Below are 17,620 nucleotides of genomic sequence, written 5' to 3'. Positions count from 1 at the left end.
GCTCACCCCCTTTCCTGTGGCAGCTCCCAGAGGCAACCAGCCTGTGCCAGGCAGAAAGAAGAGGCTAAAATGAGGTGCTCTTAGAGCAGCTCGACCTCCCCAGATCTCCCAGAGAAGGGTGTTCCCGGGTGCAGGGACGGCACAGTCAGGGGAGGCTGTGGACACAGCATCGTTCTTGACATGGAGGTGTGGGGGCAGCGGGGGCTTCCCCTCTTGCATAAAAAGCCAGGCTGCAGTAAGAGTGCATTTGTTCCTGCCTTTCCTCCTGCCAGGTGCTGTGGGAGCCCTTCATGCTTCTAACCATGGCAGCAGCTCTGCAGTCATGAGGGAATGGCCGAGACATCCTCAGAGCCACAGCCTGCCAGCCCCGTATCCTCAGCACTGAGCAAGTTCCCACCCCATCTCCTCGTTCCGTGGGGAGGCCAGCCAGCTTTGGTTGTCCTGTTGAAGATCAGGCCTGCTGTCCCCTGTAGCTGGAGGTGTCCTTCCCGTAGAGTGTGGTGACACTCCCAGTCAGTGTCCTCCTCCCAGGACTGTGGGGGAACTTAGGAGACTTCTCAAAACTTTAACCACCCCCACTGCCTCTTCTGGATTGTAGGGGTGGAGGGGGGAACAGTCTAGCAGGCACTAGAATCTTTTGTTCATTTTGTGACTATTGCCTTTTGAAATTTATAGCATGTGTTGGTGTCCCCCGACACTTATTAAAAATTTGTTTGTAAGTTGTTACCTTTTTCTCTGGTTTTTACCCTTTTTTGCTCATGCCCTTGGGTATTAAAAGGGTAATTCCTGTTTCTTTTCCTCTTTTTTTTAAGAGTTTTTTTTTATGTGGACAATTTTTAAAGTCTTTATTGAATTTGTTACAAAATTGCTTCTGTTTTATGTTTTGATTTTTTGGCCGTGAAGCATGTGGGATCTTAGCTCCCCGACCAGGGATCGAACCCGCACCCCCTTCACATTGGAAGGTGAAGTCTTAACCACTGGACTGCCAGGGAAGTCCCCCTGTTTCTTTTCCCTTTGGTAACGTCTTGCAACTCTTGATTTATTGACTGAAGCAACCACATGCCCTTGTATGCCTTCTGAACTGATAAGTGAAGCACCAAGCACTTTTTCCTCTTGTGTTTTTGCCCATAAGGACCTTCCTTCTGGAGCAAAATGTCCAGAGACCAGTTCCCCAAGGGTGGAGGCCGTCAGAAGCCAAATCTCAGATACAAAGCACTCCCCGCACAAACGTGAGGAAGGTCCTCCTCACTTGCCAAAGTGCACCCACATTCTGGCCATCTGGTCTACCACAGTGCCAGCTCTAGGAAAACAGGACCCTGGAGTAGGATTAGCTCACCAAGCCTGCAGGGCCATGGAGAGCCCTGGGCCCAGCCGCAGCCCCCGCCCTTAAGCAAGGCCTCCGTCACCCAAGCACATGTCATCTCTGACTTCTACATCTCCTGGACACTGTGATCCAGAAGTTCAAGGAGCACAGGGAATGTTGTTCCCACCTGCCTCCCGTCATGGACATCAAGGCCCAGAGCCATTTGTAGCTCACTGGCAATTTACTGAAGTAATTGCATTGATGTGTCCTGACTCTAATGAGGCAGCTGAGTGACAAGGGAACCCTGACCTCAGGGGTCCAGTCCTCAGCTCGACTCCAACTCCTGCTCAGGACAGCCCAGCTGGGAGATGCCTTCCCAGCCACCTGCTCCAGAGTTGGGTGGGGGCACCTTATGGGACACAGCTGTGGGCAGAAGCTGGGAGAGTGACTCAGCATGACCAGTGGGCCCCGTTCTGGCCACCCCATTCCAGAGATCCAGACGCCTCACCTGGCACTCGCTGGGGCACACACTTGTAACACCAATGTCCTTTCTCTGGCACGTGCTTGAAGTGGGTGGCGGCAGGAGCGGCATCCCAGGACCTGACCATGGGATGCTGTAGCAGGAGCCCAGCCTAGGCATGAGCACAGCCAGCCGCGTGGCCTGCCAGCTCCAGACCCACCACTGCTGCCCTGACCCAAGTTCTGCACACCATTGCCAGGCAGGGGGCCGGGGAGGACTTTCTCTGAAGGGCTCAAAAAGCTCTGCCAAAGCCAGATCCTGTCACACCTGGGGGCCAAGAGGACACGCCAGCCCCCAAGGGCAGAGCTGCATTCTCCACAGGGTACACGATATTGCAGACGTGCTGATCTTCTGCTATGCTGAAGAGACAGGGCTCGGGCTGGGTGGGGCCTGAGACACGGGGCTGGAGGAGAGGGGCTGGCAGGGCACGGTGGGCACCTCCCCTCCCCCAGGCAAAAAACCAGATGCGCTGGAAGGCCAGAGCAGACATTTCCTGGAGGGCCTGGGACAGCCCCACCCCCCATTTCCTTAAAGGGAGACCAGAGGCCCTGGAGCAGAGGGTGAGACTCTCAAAAAGGCTCCCCATCCTTCAGCCTCTTTGCTGAGCACACAGGCCACCTTTAAATCAGGCTACACCCAACCACCTGCCATTCTCCTCCAGGCACAGGGCCCAGCCTCTGGGTCTTGGGGTCAGCTGGACTCACTCACTCACACACACACACACACACACACACACACACACACACACAGAGTCTTCCCCACATGCTATCCACTGACCCCTCCCGCAGCAAGCCTCCAGGGCGTCGTCACCCCCTCCCAGTCCCCAGCCATGTCTGTGCCCTTCAGTCCACCCCCGGCAGTGGTCCATGGGCGAGCACGCCCACCACACTTACACCTGGCCTCTGGGTGCCTGTGAGCGTCTCCCCTCTGTGAGGGCCCACACTTGGCACACCTGTGGGTCCTGGCACCCCAGCCCCAGGTTTGACGCTGCTGAGTGCAGGCCTCCTCCTCCCCTCCCCCAGGACCCCCCAGGGTTCACGCAGGTCTGGGAGGGGGAATCCACTCCTTTAGACCATCATGCCCCTCCCCTCGCACCCTCCCTCCAGCCGGGCCATCAAAAGAGCTGAGACCCTCCCCGAGGACCAGCAGCGGGGGGACATGGCAGGGGTCCGGCCGTGTGGGCACACAGTGGCCCAGCATCAGCACAGCCGCAGCCCCCCGGAGCCCGTTACCACAGAGGGCAGCGAAAGGCCTCACAGTGCTAACAAGGGGGCTGCTGCCAGCACCACAGCTGCGACCAGAGAGACCCTGACAGACTCCCCAGGGCGCGCCGGCAGGAGCCAGCCACCTTGCAGCTCAGCAACGGCCCAGGACCCCGCCCACTGGCATGGCAGGGCTCTCTCCGCCTGAGAACATAGCTCCAGTGCAGGCGGACGCGGGACAGACTTGAATGTGCTCTCATTTCTAAAAGAAAAAGGAAACCGCGCAGGCAGCCTTCAACACTGGGAGGATTATTAGCAGCGGCAAATTATCTGTAACCAGCCCAGGAATGACTGTGGGGACTGGTGGGCAGGGGTCTCCCATGGGCTCCGTGGCCGACCTGCCCCGGCTCCACCTCACGCACTGCCCGCCCTTGGGGTTCTGGCCAAGCCAGGAACCACAGTGCTAGCTGGGGCCACGGTGATTGACAACTTTACAAAACCCCTAAGCAGAGAGGCCCCAGGGCAGCTGGGTCCTCGCCCTGAGGGCTCACAGTTGGGTGCACAAGGGGGGCGGGTAGGGAGCCCGAAGAAGGAGTGTTGCATGCGCCATCTGGGAATGTGAAGGGACTTTCCAGGTGGGCACGAGATGGGATGCGTTCCAGGCAAGGGTCTGGGTCCCCGAGGCCTGGGGAAGGGGTACTGGCTTGAGGGGAGCCCAGCTGGGAATCGAGGAGGGCTGAGAGGCCCTGAGCCTCCGAGCAGCAGGCTGCACAGAAGCCTAAACAGTGAAAACGTGACCTCGTGGGAGTAAAGCAAATCAGGGGTCTGGAGGACGTCCAATCCCAGACCACGGGGTTCGGGCAGGAGGGCACTTGCGGGGGCAGGGGCTGGGCGGTCTCTTCAAGCAGGGAGCAGACCTTCCAGCTCCTGGGGGCTCCCTGGGGATCCTGGGTGCAGGTCTCTGGGGCCCCCAGCATGGGGCCAGCTCACTGTGCCTGTATGCTAACTTTGACCTCTGGGGCCAGGGTACCCTGGTCACCGTCTCCTCGGGTAAGGGTCTCCCACGGCTGCTCCGCCTGAGCCGCGGGCCAGGTCCCTGGGGTCTGTGGCTGCACCACCATGCCTGAGGGCCGGAGGCCTGGAGCACAGGCAGGGTCCTGGCTCCATTCAGGACCAGGCCTGGGAGCTGACAGAGCCCCTGGAGGTGAGCCAGCTGAGAGCTGGGCCGAGAGGCCCCAGGACAGGGGCGGCTGGGAGGGAGGAGCCCTGAGCAGAGCTTCCCTAGGGGCCGGGACCTGTGTGCGTCAGGGTGACCAGGACCGCTTCAGCGCTCGGGGCCAGGGCACCCTGGCCACCGTCTCCTCGGGTGAGACGGCTCTCTGCCTCCACTGTCCTGGGCCGGGGGGAAACCTCCAGAGAGTCCTTGGCCCATGTGGGACCCTCGGGGGTCCCCGGGGGAGGCTGCTCCTGAGGCCATCTGCCTCCCCGTCCTGCGGAAATGGGACCTCTGCTGGCGGAACACAGTCTGGGCCGAGCGGGCTCTGCACCTGGGGCCGCAGGGACTTGGGGGTAGGGCTTCGGGTGGGACCAGGAAGCCTCCTGGGGCTTGGGTTTTTGTACACCCCCCAATGGGGCCCACAGCATTGTGACTCCATTAACCCCTGGGGCCAGGGGCTCCTGGTCACCGTCTCCTCAGGTGAGTCCTCACGAGCACTCCTGCCTCACTTTCTCTGAGACTTTTTTGCTGCATTTGGGGGGAAAATGAGGGTGTCTGGGTCTCAGGTCTAGAGGGCCTGGGGCAGCCTGGGGGGCTCGGAAAGAGGGCCGAGGGGGTCCAGGTTCACCCCAGCGAGCAGCAGAGGTTCCAGATGCCCCCTCTGGCTGGGCTCTGCAGCCAGGGCTTTCTCTGGGGGTCTCAGCCACCCTCGGGCTCTGGGCTCCCAAGGTCCTGCCGGCCACGGTAGGTGCTATGCGGGGTGGTCTGGAGGTCTTGGCCAGCCACCATTTCTTGCTTGGGGTCCTGGCATAGTTGTCACAGTGTGACAACTGGTTTAACAACTGGGGCCAGGGGCTCCTGGTCACCGTCTCCTCAGGTGAGTCCTCACCCCCTCCACACTTTCACCGCACTTGGGGAGACCCGCGGTGTCAGGGTCTCAATGTCAGAGGCGCGGGGCACTTTGGAGGACCAGAAAGGGAACCAGGGAGAGGGTCCCCATAATAGGGGCCCAGAGATGGACGTCCCTGCCCCAAGGCTGCCGCGGTGCGGGGACAGACAAGACAGCTCCTTTGGCTGGTCTTGTCGTTTGATTCAAGCATCACCAGGAGCTTCCGTCAGCTTTCTGGGGCAGGTGGCTGGCCGTTTGAGGTTGGTTGGACTTCTGAGTTTGAGTTAAGAATTCGTGATTCATGGTCAGACAGCCTAGGTGGGCAGTGGTCTGGCTTCTGGGCGCCAGGCTGGGATGTGGGGTCTCCGGGGCAGCCTGGAGGGAGCAGGGCCAGCAGAGGGTTCCGGGGCCCTCCGGATAAGTGACTCGGACCGTCGGCTTCCATGCGGCGCCTGTAGACAGGACAGGTCCCCGGGCGCCATGGGGCCGTGCCGGGCCCCCGAGGTTTTTGTGAGGTGAGGCTGGAGATCCCACCACAGTGATTACTGTGGTATAGACGCCTGGGGCCAAGGGATCGATGTCACCGTCTCCTCAGGTAAGAATGGCCCCCTCCAGGGCCTTTATTTTCTGCTCCTTTCTCTGGGGTTTTCTGAGCATCGCCGTCTGGTCCTCAGGACGTGTCTGTGTCCGCCGGGGGACTGGGGAGACTGGCCAGACTGGCCAGGAGGGGACCAGGACCAGGTGCCCTAGGGATTTCAGAGCCTCTGGATTTTCTGATGTCTTTCAAAAATTGGAATACTGCCGGCATTCAAGAGGCGGCTGCAGGCGAGAAGGGCCACCTGTGGGGGAGTCCCAGGACCCCCTCGGTGGCAGGACAGTTTGGTCTATGGCAAGAGATAATTTGGCTGCTACAATCATAGAGTCAGTTGAGGAGTGTGCCTTGATGATTGTGTTTCTAGAACCACAGGAATGCCACATGTGGAAGGCATAGTGAAATATCCTCTTCAGATATGAGGTGTGCTCTGTGCTAGATTGTACTTCAAATTCTTTATTGGTTAGGATTAGAATTGTCTGGGTGAGGATGGACGTGTAGTGTCCCAATCTTGGTGAGAGCGGGGTGCCCTAGCCCCCCGAAAGGAAGAGCCTGGGGAGGTTACAGGTACCGGGCTTTGTGAGGACACTTGCTAAGAGAAAGATATATGTTCATCATAAGAGGCGCTTATGAAACACTAAAAGACAGGGTATCCTTCAAGTGGCTCCTGATTAGGAAAATTGAGACTTTAGAATGTGAGAGACTTTTAATGTATTTTAAATTTTATCATTCAATTAACAACTGTGAATCCTGTCTCTGGGGAGTTGATAGGGGTGCAAGTTTGGCCGAGAAGTAGTAACTCGGTACTGTCGGCCCCATGCCCTGATTCAGGGCTGAGTTTTGGCAATAATAAATTCGGCTTATTTTTTTAATTAATTGGTGGTGCTGAGTTAGTCAAGATGGCCGCAAGCGGGGCTGGCCACCTGCAGCAGGTGGCAGGAAGCAGATCAGCCGAGAGTCTATTTTAGGAAGCAAGAAAACACAGTTGGTAAATTTATAGCTTATGGTTACCAAGGTGTGGTTTGGTGACGGTGTTGCTCAGCCCCACAAAACTGAAAGTGTTCCACTGAACACAACAACATCTGGCTAATTTGCATTTCTAAAATAAGGCAAAGATGTTGACAGAAACTAGAAGGTTCCCCTTTTAACTATTTGAATTTATTTCAGTTTTAGCTTATCAACTGCTCATTTATATTCATTTTCAAAGAAAATGTTTAAGAAAGTAAATAGTCTTAGGTGCATTTTATCGATGCATTCGTATAATGTTCTAATGGGGTACCCCCCATTAATTAAGGTAATTAATCCCAAATCATCCTCCGATGCCCCGAAGCACTGTTTTCACTATGAGTGTGCCCACAATCTTTAGCCGGTCGATTTTCTCTTCGTGACTAAGAAACACTCTGGTATTCTGATACGGTTGCCTTCCTTTCAGTATTTTTCAAGACCGCTTTGCAGGTATCCAGCTCAGGACAGATTTTAGGTGAAATGTGTGCATTCGTCATGAATTATTTCAGTTAACCACGTTGGTTGGTGGATTGAGGAGACGCAGGCGGGTGTGAGTCCGGAAGGACTCAGGACGCTTTGGAAGGGCCGTCTCTGTTCTGAGTCATCGGCCCAGCCAGCGTCTTAGTGGAAGGAGCTCCCGTGGAGGGTCCGAGAGCGGGTGCCCCCAGGCCCGCCGTGGCTGGGGGTCTCCTGGGACCGCCCGGAGCAGGGGATGGCAGTCCTGGCTTCTGCCACCGGCCAGGGGGCTAGTGGTGAATCAGCCATTTTTAAGGCATTTGGAGGAATTCTTCCAGGCCAAAGACCCCCCGGGACTTGCCAGTGACCGGGAGCCTGGAAAGGTAAGAGGAAGGCAGCCAGCGCTGCCAGGTTTGCTGCTCCGGGAAATCTGTATGAAATGTTTTTGTTTTCACTTGAAGGGGAATCAGTCTTTGACTGTTGCCTGTGTGGGTCCGGGTGCTTCACACACACAGGGCACCCCTTCCCGTGTCCTCACTTAAGCGGGAAGCGCGGCTCTGGGTTTTAGATCGTTGCTGTGCACTGGAAAGCAGCCTCTGCTTTCTGCAGAGCTTTGGGGAAAAGAGCACAGCTGTGAGCGGCACTTCAGATAAAATGCGTTTCCCGTCATGGTTAATGAGGATTCTTCCTGGAGGGGATTTAGTCAAGTTGGATTCATTTGAGACTCGGGGGTGAGGAGGAATTTGGGCCAAGGGCACGTGCCCAGTGAGGCCAAGGTGCCAAGGGAAGCATCCCCAAGGCTCTCCTCTCCCCGGAGAAGCAATGCTGCCCATTCCAGAGAGACTGGGACCTTGCTTCTGATGATGGCAAATGCGCCTCGGCTCTTGCAAGATGCGTTAGGGAATGTGAAGTCGCCAGCAAGCATTATCCCAGGTAGCTGAGGAAGGTGCTGCCTGACACTGCTGGGAGCCAAAGCCGGCCGGGCCTGGGGCAGGCACGGAGGAATCGGGTGCCCAGTGGGAAGGGGAGGACAGGGACTCCGGGGAGGAGAGAGAGCAAGAGGCACAAAGGGACCTGACCCCGGGCCCAGCCCAGCTGTGCAGGATTCCTGGACCAGGTGCCTTAGCCGAGACAAGTGGGTCTGAAGTTTTCCGGCTAGAACCACTGGGCTCTCAGGACTGTGCAGGGCTACCCTGGGCTGCCCATAGCAGGCCTGAGCTGAGCTGGACAGAACCGGACTGAACCGGGCTTTCTGAGCTGAGCTGGATTGGACTGAGCTGAGCCGGGTTTAGTGGGGCTCAGTGGGGCTGAACTGGGCTGAGCTGAGCTGGACTGAGCTGAGCTTGGCTGTGCTGGGCTGTGCTGGGCTGGGCTGAGCTGGGCTGTGCTGGGCTGAGCTGGGCTGGGCTGAGCTTGGCTGTGCTGGGCTGTGCTGGGCTGGGCTGAGCTGGGCTGTGCTGGGCTGAGCTGGGCTGGGCTGAGCTGGGCTGAGCTGGGCTGAGCTGGGCTGGGCTGAGCTGGGCTGAGCTGGGCTGAGCTGGGCTTTGCTGGGCTGTGCTGAGCTGAGCTGGGCTGGGCTGTGCTGAGCTGGGCTGAGCTGGGCTGAGCTGGGCTGAGCTGGGCTGGGCTGAGCTGGGCTGTGCTGGGCTGTGCTGGGCTGAGCTGAGCTGTGCTGAGCTGGGATGTGCTGTGCTGCGCTGGGCTGAGCTGGGCTGAGCTGGGCTGCGCTGAGCTTGGCTCGGCTGACCTGGGCTGAGCTGGGCTCTGCTGGGCTGTGCTGGGCTGTGCTGGGCTGAGCTGAGCTGTGCTGAGCTGGGCTGAGCTGGGCTGAGCTGGGCTGTGCTGTGCTGAGCTGGGCTGAGCTGGGCTGAGTTGGGCTGAGATGATCTGGGCTGAGCTGGGCTGAGCTGGGCTGAGTTGGGCTGAGATGATCTGGGCTGAGCTGGGCTGAGCTGGGCTGAACTGAGCTGGGCTGAACTGAGCTGGGCTCTACTGGGATCTGCTGGGATCTCCTGGGCTCTGCTGGGCTCTGCTGGCCTGTGCTGGGCTGAGCTGAGCTGAACTGAGCTGCACTGTCTGGGCCGAGCTGGGCTGAGCTATGCTGGTGTGTGCTGAGCTGAGCTGGGCTGAGCTGGGCTGTCCTGAGCTGAGCTGTGCTGGGCTGCGCTGGGCTGTGCTGTGCTGTGCTGAGCTAAGCTGCGCTGGGCTGAGCTGGGCCAAGCTGGGCTGAGCTGAGCTGAGCTGGGCTGAGCTGGGCTGGGCTGAGCTGGGCTGAGCTGGGCTGAGCTGAGCTGAGCTGGGCTGAGCTGGGCTGGGCTGTGCTGGGCTGAGCTGGGCTGAGCTGGGCTGAGCTGGGCTGAGCTGAGCTGAGCTGGGCTGAGCTGGGCTGGGCTATGCTGGGCTGAGCTGGGCTGAGCTGAGCTGAACTAGGCTTAGCTGGGCTGAGCTGGGCCGGGCTGAGCCAGGCTGAGCCGGGCTGAGCTTAGCTGGGCTGAGCTGGGCTGAGCTGAGCTGGGCTGGGCTGAGCTGGGCTGAGCTGGGTCGGGCTGAGCCAGGCTGAGCTGGGCGGAGCTTAGCTGGGCTGAGCTGGGCTGAGCTGAGCTGGGCTGGGCTGAGCTGAGCTGGGCTGGGCTGAGCTGGGCTGGACTGAGCTGGGCTGAGCTGGGCTGAGCTGAGCTGGGCTGAGCTGAGCTGGGCTGAACTGGGCTGTGCTGAGCTGGTCTGGGCTGCACTGAGCTGGTCTGAGCTGAGTTGAGCTGGACTGAGCTGGGCTGTGCTGAGCTGGTCTGGGCTGCACTGAGCTGGTCTGAGCTGAGTTGAGCTGGCCTGAGCTGGGCTGTGCTGAGCTGGGCTGAGCTGAGCTGAGCTGGGCTGAGCTGGGCTGAGCTAGGCTGTGCTGAACTGGGCTGAGCTGAGCTGAGCTGGGCTGGGCTGAGCTGGGCTGGGCTGAGCTGGGCTGAGCTGGGCTGAGCTGGGCTGGGCTGGATGGGCTGAGCTTGGCTGAACTGGGTTGAGCTGGGTTGAACTGCACTGAAGTGGGCTGAGCTGGCTGAACTGGGCTGAGCTGGGCTGGGCTAACCAAGAGGGGCTGAGATGGGTCCCGCAGAAGTGGACTGGTGGGCTGGCTCGACTTGGACAGCTGACGAGCTGTTTTGGGAGGGTTTAACCTCAGCTGAGCCCTGGGAGTCACACTGGGCCGTCCTGGCTGCTCTGGGCCGACCTCAGTGACCTGCTTGTGCTGAGGGCTGGCAGAGCTGAGTCTGCGTCATCCTCACCGATGACCTTCAGACCCTCCCTCCGACCCCAGACCCCCAGGCTGGGCCCAGTGTGGCTGAGCCAGGGGCAGTGAGGCCACGCCGGCTCCAGTGTCCCAGAGGGAAGGCGGGGCTGCCCGGACCCTCGACCGACCGCCAGGGCACGAGAGACGCTTCTCACGCCCGCTTTCTCTTTTGTCCTCTCTCTCGGGTCCTCAGGGAGCCAGTCTCCCCCGACTCTCTTCCCCCTGGTCTCCTGCGTGAGCCCCCTGTCTGATGAGAGCCCGGTGGCCCTGGGCTGCCTGGCCCGGGACTTCTTGCCCAGCTCCATCAGCTTCTCCTGGAGCTACAGTAACAGCAGCGGGGTCAGCAGCCAGAACATCCAGAGCTTCCCGGCCGTCCTGAGGGAGGGCAAGTACACGGCCTCCTCCCAGGTGCTCCTGCTCTCCACAAGCATCCCCCAGGGGATGGAAGAGTACCTGCTCTGCAGAGCCAAGTACCCCAATGGTGAAAACTCCGTGAAAGTGCCTGTCCCAGGTGAGCCGGGCTCCTCCCGCGGCCGGGGGGCGGGGGTCAGGCCAGGCGCCGCTGACGCCTTGTCCTTCTCTGCAGGGACAGATACCCAGCCTCCCCAGCCTCCCAACGTGGGCGTCTTCATGCCCCCCCGAGACGCCTTCTCCGGCACTCCCCAGCGCACGTCCAGGCTCATCTGCCAGGCCACAGACTTCAGACCCAAGCAGATCTCCTTCTCCTGGTTTCGTGAGGGAAAGCGGGTGGTGTCTGGCATCAGCCAAGGCCCGGTGGAGACTGTGCCGTCCTCGCCCGTGACCTTCAGGACCTACAGCATGCTGACCATCACGGAGAGCGATTGGCTCAACCAGAGCGTGTTCACCTGTGAGGTGGAGCATGACCATCAGATCTTCCAGAAGAACGTGTCCTCTGCGTGCAGCGGTGAGCGCAGCCCCGGGCGGGTGGGGGCCCTCACACAGGTGTGCAGACACCGCCCCCGACATGCCAGCAGCATCCTGAGCCTTGGCTTCTCAGAGCGGCCCAGGGCAGGGAGGGGCTGTGTGGGGGCAGCTGGGGGCCCACTGTCCCCCCTGCAGTGGGACCCTGGGCTCACGAGGGACTCAGCGAACTGGGTGCCTGCTCTTTGGGCTGCACTATTCCTCTGCCTGATTTCACTCCAACCGACTCTCTTCCCACTTCCAGTCCCGCCCTCCTTCATCAGGATCTTCACCATCCCCCCATCCTTCGCTGGCATCTTCCTCACCAAGTCAGCCACGCTTTCCTGCCTGGTCACAGACCTGACCACCTATGAGAGCCTGAACATCTCCTGGACCCGCGAGGACGGCAAGGTCCTGCAGACCCACACCAGCGTCTCCGAGATCCATGCCAACGGCACCTTCAGCGCCATGGGTGAGGCCTCTGTCTGTGTCGAGGACTGGGAGTCCGGACAAGGGTTCACGTGCACGGTGACCCACACGGACCTGCCCTCGCCGGTGAAGCTCAGCATCTCCAGGCCCACAGGTAAGCCTGCCCTGGCCTCCTTCCCTCCGCCCTGGGCTCTCCCACGGCTTCTGGGGTCTGAGGACAACGAGGCGGCACCAGGAGAGCCCCTGTGCCCCCCGCTGTCCAGGACGGATCCCTCTCGCCCGCGACCCGATCTCACCACCGTGTCTGCCCCCGCAGAGGTCGCCAAGCATATGCCGTCCGTGTACGTGCTGCCACCAACGCGGGAACAGCTGAGCCTGCGGGAGTCCGCCTCCGTCACCTGCCTGGTGAAGGGCTTCTCGCCCGCGGATGTGTTCGTGCAGTGGCTGCAGAAGGGGCAGCCCATGTCCTCCGACAAGTACGTGACCAGCGCCCCGGCGCCCGAGCCCCAGGGCCCCGGCTTGTACTTCGTGTACAGCATCCTGACGGTGAGCGAGGAGGACTGGAACAGCGGAGAGACCTACACCTGCGTCGTGGGCCACGAGGCCCTGCCCCACATGGTGACCGAGAGGACCGTGGACAAGTCCACCGGTAAACCCACCCTGTACAACGTGTCACTGGTCATGTCTGACACGGCCAGCACCTGCTACTGACCACCCGCTGCCCGCTCAGGCCGGGGCCAGAGGCCCTGGTGACCGTCGCTGTGTGTGTGCATGCATGCGTGCAAACTAACCGTGTCAGTGGGTGAGATGTTGCATTTTATAAAAATTAGAAATAAAAAGATCCATTCAAAAGATGCTGGTTGTGAGTGAGCAGTGCTCTCCCTGCGGGGGCCGTGGCTGTGCTCCCCCCGCCCAGCAGACCGCCCTCCCCCACCATCCCCGCCCCGCCTCCCCATGGGCCTCCAACCCAGCCCTGGAAGCCCTGGTGCTCCTTGCAGAATGCTCACAGCAAGCCAAGCCTGTACTCACTGCTCCTCTAGCTGCTTCTACAGCCACACCGGGGGCACACGGGTGTGCAACACATGCACGCGCATGCACACACACAGCCACATACATACATGCAGAGACACATGCATGTGGGCACGCACACAAAGAGACACGTGTGCGTGCACACACGCACAGACATGGACACACACAGGCACACACATGGACAGAGACATGGATGCACGTGACACAGACACATATGTGATGGACATGGGCACACACACACAAAGACATGGACACATGCACACGTGGACACACAGAGACACACACAGATACACAGGTTCACGCACACTCACACACATGTATGCACAGTCACGGGCCCGCAGACACACACTGAGACACGCACACACAGACATATGCACACATACACACAGATGTACTCGTGCTTGTGCACACACATGAATCACGGCACACGCACAGGCTTGCACACGTGGACACGGATGCCGACCCACGCACAGCCGTCGTCACTCGGTGCCTTTCGGCAGACGCGCCGCCCCCCCCCGGCGGTGCCCCTCTGCCCCACTCTGGCTGCTGGGCGTCGCGCCCAAGCTCTGCTTGTCCTTCCGCCTCAGCTTGGGGGCGTGCCCACGGGCCAGCCCATCCTGGACTCCTGCCGTGGCCACCGTCCCCAGCCCCAGGGTAGCGGGCTCCAAGATCCACCGTGGCCCAGCCAGCTGCAGTTCCTCAGGATGGCGCGGGCCCATGCCCCGGAGGGGTGCCTCTCCCGGTCCAGGCCCTTGTGAGGGCAGCAGCGCCCCCATCCCCGCCCCCAGTGAGGAGGCAGCGAGAGGCTGTCCCAGGAGGGGCGTCCTTGGAGTAGGAAGCTGCAGGGGCCCTGTCTGCAAACACTGGCCTGGAAATGGGGGGCACAGAGCCAGGTGGGCAGGGAGGGGAGTGGGGGCTGAGCAGGTCTCCTGGGTCCAGCACTCCACCGCCCCTCCAGGCCGCCTCCCGACCCTCCTGGGCCCCTGACCCTTTAGGGGCCTGAGCCCCAGATGACCCCAGGGTCCACCAGTGTGGGGGCTGCAGACCTCACAGAATGTCCTCCGCCTCTCATCCTAATGTCTCCCTCCCTGGGGGCTCAGGATCTGTCTGGCCCCTTGGTCCCCCAGCCTTGAGTGCTGGTGGGGCAGACAAGCCAGCCAGTGCCCCACACGGCCTCTCCCGTGTGCCATTGGCCCCAAGAAGGAGAGGGAGGGAGGCTGGAAGGACGGGCCCCTCGGCACAGACAGCCGCCTGCCCCCAGTGCTGGTCCTCACTGGCCAGGTGGCCCATCCCAAACCACAGGGGACAGGACGCCCACCCCCTGCCTCTCAGCCCCAAGTGGCCCTATGACCTCCAGGGAAGTCTAGGACACCGGGGGCCACTCCACCGGCCCTGGCACAGGCCATACCCCGTGCGTACGTGTGCTGCTCGGTCGTGCTCTCTGCCACCTCAGGTCTCCTGGGACAAGGTGCTCGGGGTCGCCTCCCTGCTCAGCTTGGGCCCCGCTCTGCGCCTGCTCGGCCACCTGGATCTGGTGGTCAGTGTCCTGCCATGCCTGCCTGAGACCCCGCCTGACAAGCCCGGGAGCTCCCAGCCCCACAGCGGGGCTGGCACTGGAGTGCATGTGCCTGCCCACCCACCCACCTGCTTCTGCCGTGCCCCCAGCGCTCCCGGTGGCCGCACGGCTGAGGGGCAGCCAGGGTGGGCTCTGCGGGCACTGCAGCCGAGCTGACCCACTGTGCCATGTCTCCTGCAGAGGGCGAAGTGAGTGCCGAGGAAGAAGGCTTCGAGAACCTCAACACCATGGCCTCCACCTTCATCGTCCTCTTCCTCCTGGGCCTCTTCTACAGCACCACGGTCACCCTGTTCAAGGTGGGATGCCTGGCCGCGGGGAGCGGGTGGCACATGACCCCCGGGGACCCCCACTCCCCCACTCACGTGGTCTCTGTCGCCTGCAGGTGAAGTGACGGCCAGCCAAGGACACGGGGGACCAGAGACGGAACGAGAGGGGAGCCGCCTTGGGGCCAGGGAGTCTGCATGGCTTGTCCACTTGTACTGGAATCTTCCCCATGTCCCTCTCCAGCTTCAAGCTCTAAGAAACCGGCTTCTCCCGACGTGGCCAAATGCCATGGCCAAGCATGGAGCCCGCAACCATGGGCTCTGCCCGGCCCTGCTTTGCAATGTCTCGCTTGTGGCCTTGAAATAAATATGTACATTTTATCTTGTGATACTGCTTCCTTGTGAAGGTTTTTTCCCAAGCCACACTCCTGTGCGTTGTGTATCCCGAGAGCTGACCCCAATTCCAAAGGGCTCGTGGGAAAGGGCCGTGTGTCTCCTCCCAGGCCCATGGAGGACATGCCAGGCCGGGTCTTGGGGCTGGTCCAGAGGAAGAAAGACAGATGAGCTGGACAGGACCCCCCGCCTGGTCTCCCAGCGCAGCCTGAGCTGGGGCCCCTGTGTGCGTCAGTGGGGACGCCACCACGAGCCCCGCGTGAGGCCTTGTCACTCTGTCTCTGTTCCTAGCAAGCCCAGCCACAGGAGGGCTTGTCCGACCTCGGGAGTGCCTGGTGTGTGCGGGTGGGACTCAGGAGGGGCGCCCGGCACGTGTGCAGCCGCCGTGCGCCCTGCAGGAGCGCGGGCCCTCACCCGCTGCCCAGCAGATGGTGACGGAGCTCGGAAGCGGGCGCAGAAGTCTCGGGTGAAACAGCCGGGAGAGGCACAGAGGAAAGGCCCAGAAAGGGGGACAGCTGGCAGGAGGTAGGGGAGCCAGGAATTAGCGCTCGGAGATGGGAGCTGAGCCAGGTGATGCAGAAATGTCCGGGCCAGCTGTGGCAGCAGGCAGTGGGACAGGAGAGGAGGCACAGGGACCAGAGGAGGTGGCCCAGGTGAGGGCGGTCTGGGAGCCATCTCCCCTGGGAGGCAAGTTCAGAGTGCTGGGGGCCCCCAGGACCGCCTCCCACAGGGGTAGCAGGGGCTTGAAGAGGCGACTGCCGAAGCGAGCTGGAAGTGGACACGGGTCCCCAGGGAAACCCATCCCCTGGCCATGGGCTCCTGCTGCGTATTTCTGATTAAACGGGGCCCTTTGCAGCCCACGCTGTCAGGCTGTGGGACATTCAGTGAGGGGTCCCACAGAACACAGCCACCCCCAGCGGGGATGGGGGGTTCTCACGCAGGCCACGGGGGTGATAGCTCAGGACAGCACCTGTAGGAGTGTCTAAGGGCTGTCACAACAAAGAACCACAGGCCAGGCTTAAACAGCACAAGTTCATTCTCTCACAGCCTAGAGGCTGGAAGTAAGATCAAGGTGCCGGCAGGGCTGGTCCTTCCAAGGCTGTGAGAGGACCCCTTCTGTGCTCCTGGGGTGGCCAGCTCCTATTTCCTATTTGAACTATTTGAATCTATTTCAGTTTTAGCTTATCAACTGCTCATTTATATTCATTTTCAAAGAAAATGTTTAAGAAAGTAAATAGTCTTAGGTGCATTTTATCGATGCATTCGTATAATGTTCTAATGGGGTACCCCCCATTAATTAAGGTAATTAATCCCAAATCATCCTCCGATGCCCCGAAGCACTGTTTTCACTATGAGTGTGCCCACAATCTTTAGCCGGTCGATTTTCTCTTCGTGACTAAGAAACACTCTGGTATTCTGATACGGTTGCCTTCCTTTCAGTATTTTTCAAGACCGCTTTGCAGGTATCCAGCTCAGGACAGATTTTAGGTGAAATGTGTGCATTCGTCATGAATTATTTCAGTTAACCACGTTGGTTGGTGGATTGAGGAGACGCAGGCGGGTGTGAGTCCGGAAGGACTCAGGACGCTTTGGAAGGGCCGTCTCTGTTCTGAGTCATCGGCCCAGCCAGCGTCTTAGTGGAAGGAGCTCCCGTGGAGGGTCCGAGAGCGGGTGCCCCCAGGCCCGCCGTGGCTGGGGGTCTCCTGGGACCGCCCGGAGCAGGGGATGGCAGTCCTGGCTTCTGCCACCGGCCAGGGGGCTAGTGGTGAATCAGCCATTTTTAAGGCATTTGGAGGAATTCTTCCAGGCCAAAGACCCCCCGGGACTTGCCAGTGACCGGGAGCCTGGAAAGGTAAGAGGAAGGCAGCCAGCGCTGCCAGGTTTGCTGCTCCGGGAAATCTGTATGAAATGTTTTTGTTTTCACTTGAAGGGGAATCAGTCTTTGACTGTTGCCTGTGTGGGTCCGGGTGCTTCACACACACAGGGCACCCCTTCCCGTGTCCTCACTTAAGCGGGAAGCGCGGCTCTGGGTTTTAGATCGTTGCTGTGCACTGGAAAGCAGCCTCTGCTTTCTGCAGAGCTTTGGGGAAAAGAGCACAGCTGTGAGCGGCACTTCAGATAAAATGCGTTTCCCGTCATGGTTAATGAGGATTCTTCCTGGAGGGGATTTAGTCAAGTTGGATTCATTTGAGACTCGGGGGTGAGGAGGAATTTGGGCCAAGGGCACGTGCCCAGTGAGGCCAAGGCGCCAAGGGAAGCATCCCCAAGGCTCTCCTCTCCCCGGAGAAGCAATGCTGCCCATTCCAGAGAGACTGGGACCTTGCTTCTGATGATGGCAAATGCGCCTCGGCTCTTGCAAGATGCGTTAGGGAATGTGAAGTCGCCAGCAAGCATTATCCCAGGTAGCTGAGGAAGGTGCTGCCTGACACTGCTGGGAGCCAAAGCCGGCCGGGCCTGGGGCAGGCACGGAGGAATCGGGTGCCCAGTGGGAAGGGGAGGACAGGGACTCCGGGGAGGAGAGAGAGCAAGAGGCACAAAGGGACCTG

At 60.3% G+C, this 17,620-nt stretch overlaps 2 gene segments (V, D, J or C); both read left to right on the top strand.

Annotated features, from left to right (window-relative positions):
• LOC309797525 (Ig mu chain C region membrane-bound form-like) overlaps positions 1 to 15,070 on the top strand; it is a 74,721-nt gene extending 59,651 nt beyond the window's left edge. The window contains exons 3-9 of the C gene segment in view: positions 4,667 to 4,721; positions 10,657 to 10,974; positions 11,050 to 11,388; positions 11,650 to 11,967; positions 12,130 to 12,462; positions 14,599 to 14,714; positions 14,801 to 15,070.
• The window catches only part of LOC309797526 (Ig alpha-1 chain C region-like), a 140,143-nt gene continuing 127,588 nt past the window's right edge, over positions 5,066 to 17,620 (top strand). The window contains exon 1 of the C gene segment in view: positions 5,066 to 5,118.

The sequence above is a fragment of the Mesoplodon mirus genome, assembly GCF_964341445.2.
Source record: "Mesoplodon mirus genome assembly, contig: HAP1_SCAFFOLD_682, whole genome shotgun sequence".
NCBI lineage: Eukaryota > Metazoa > Chordata > Mammalia > Artiodactyla > Ziphiidae > Mesoplodon > Mesoplodon mirus.
This window is presented reverse-complemented; position numbering and strand designations above follow the sequence as displayed.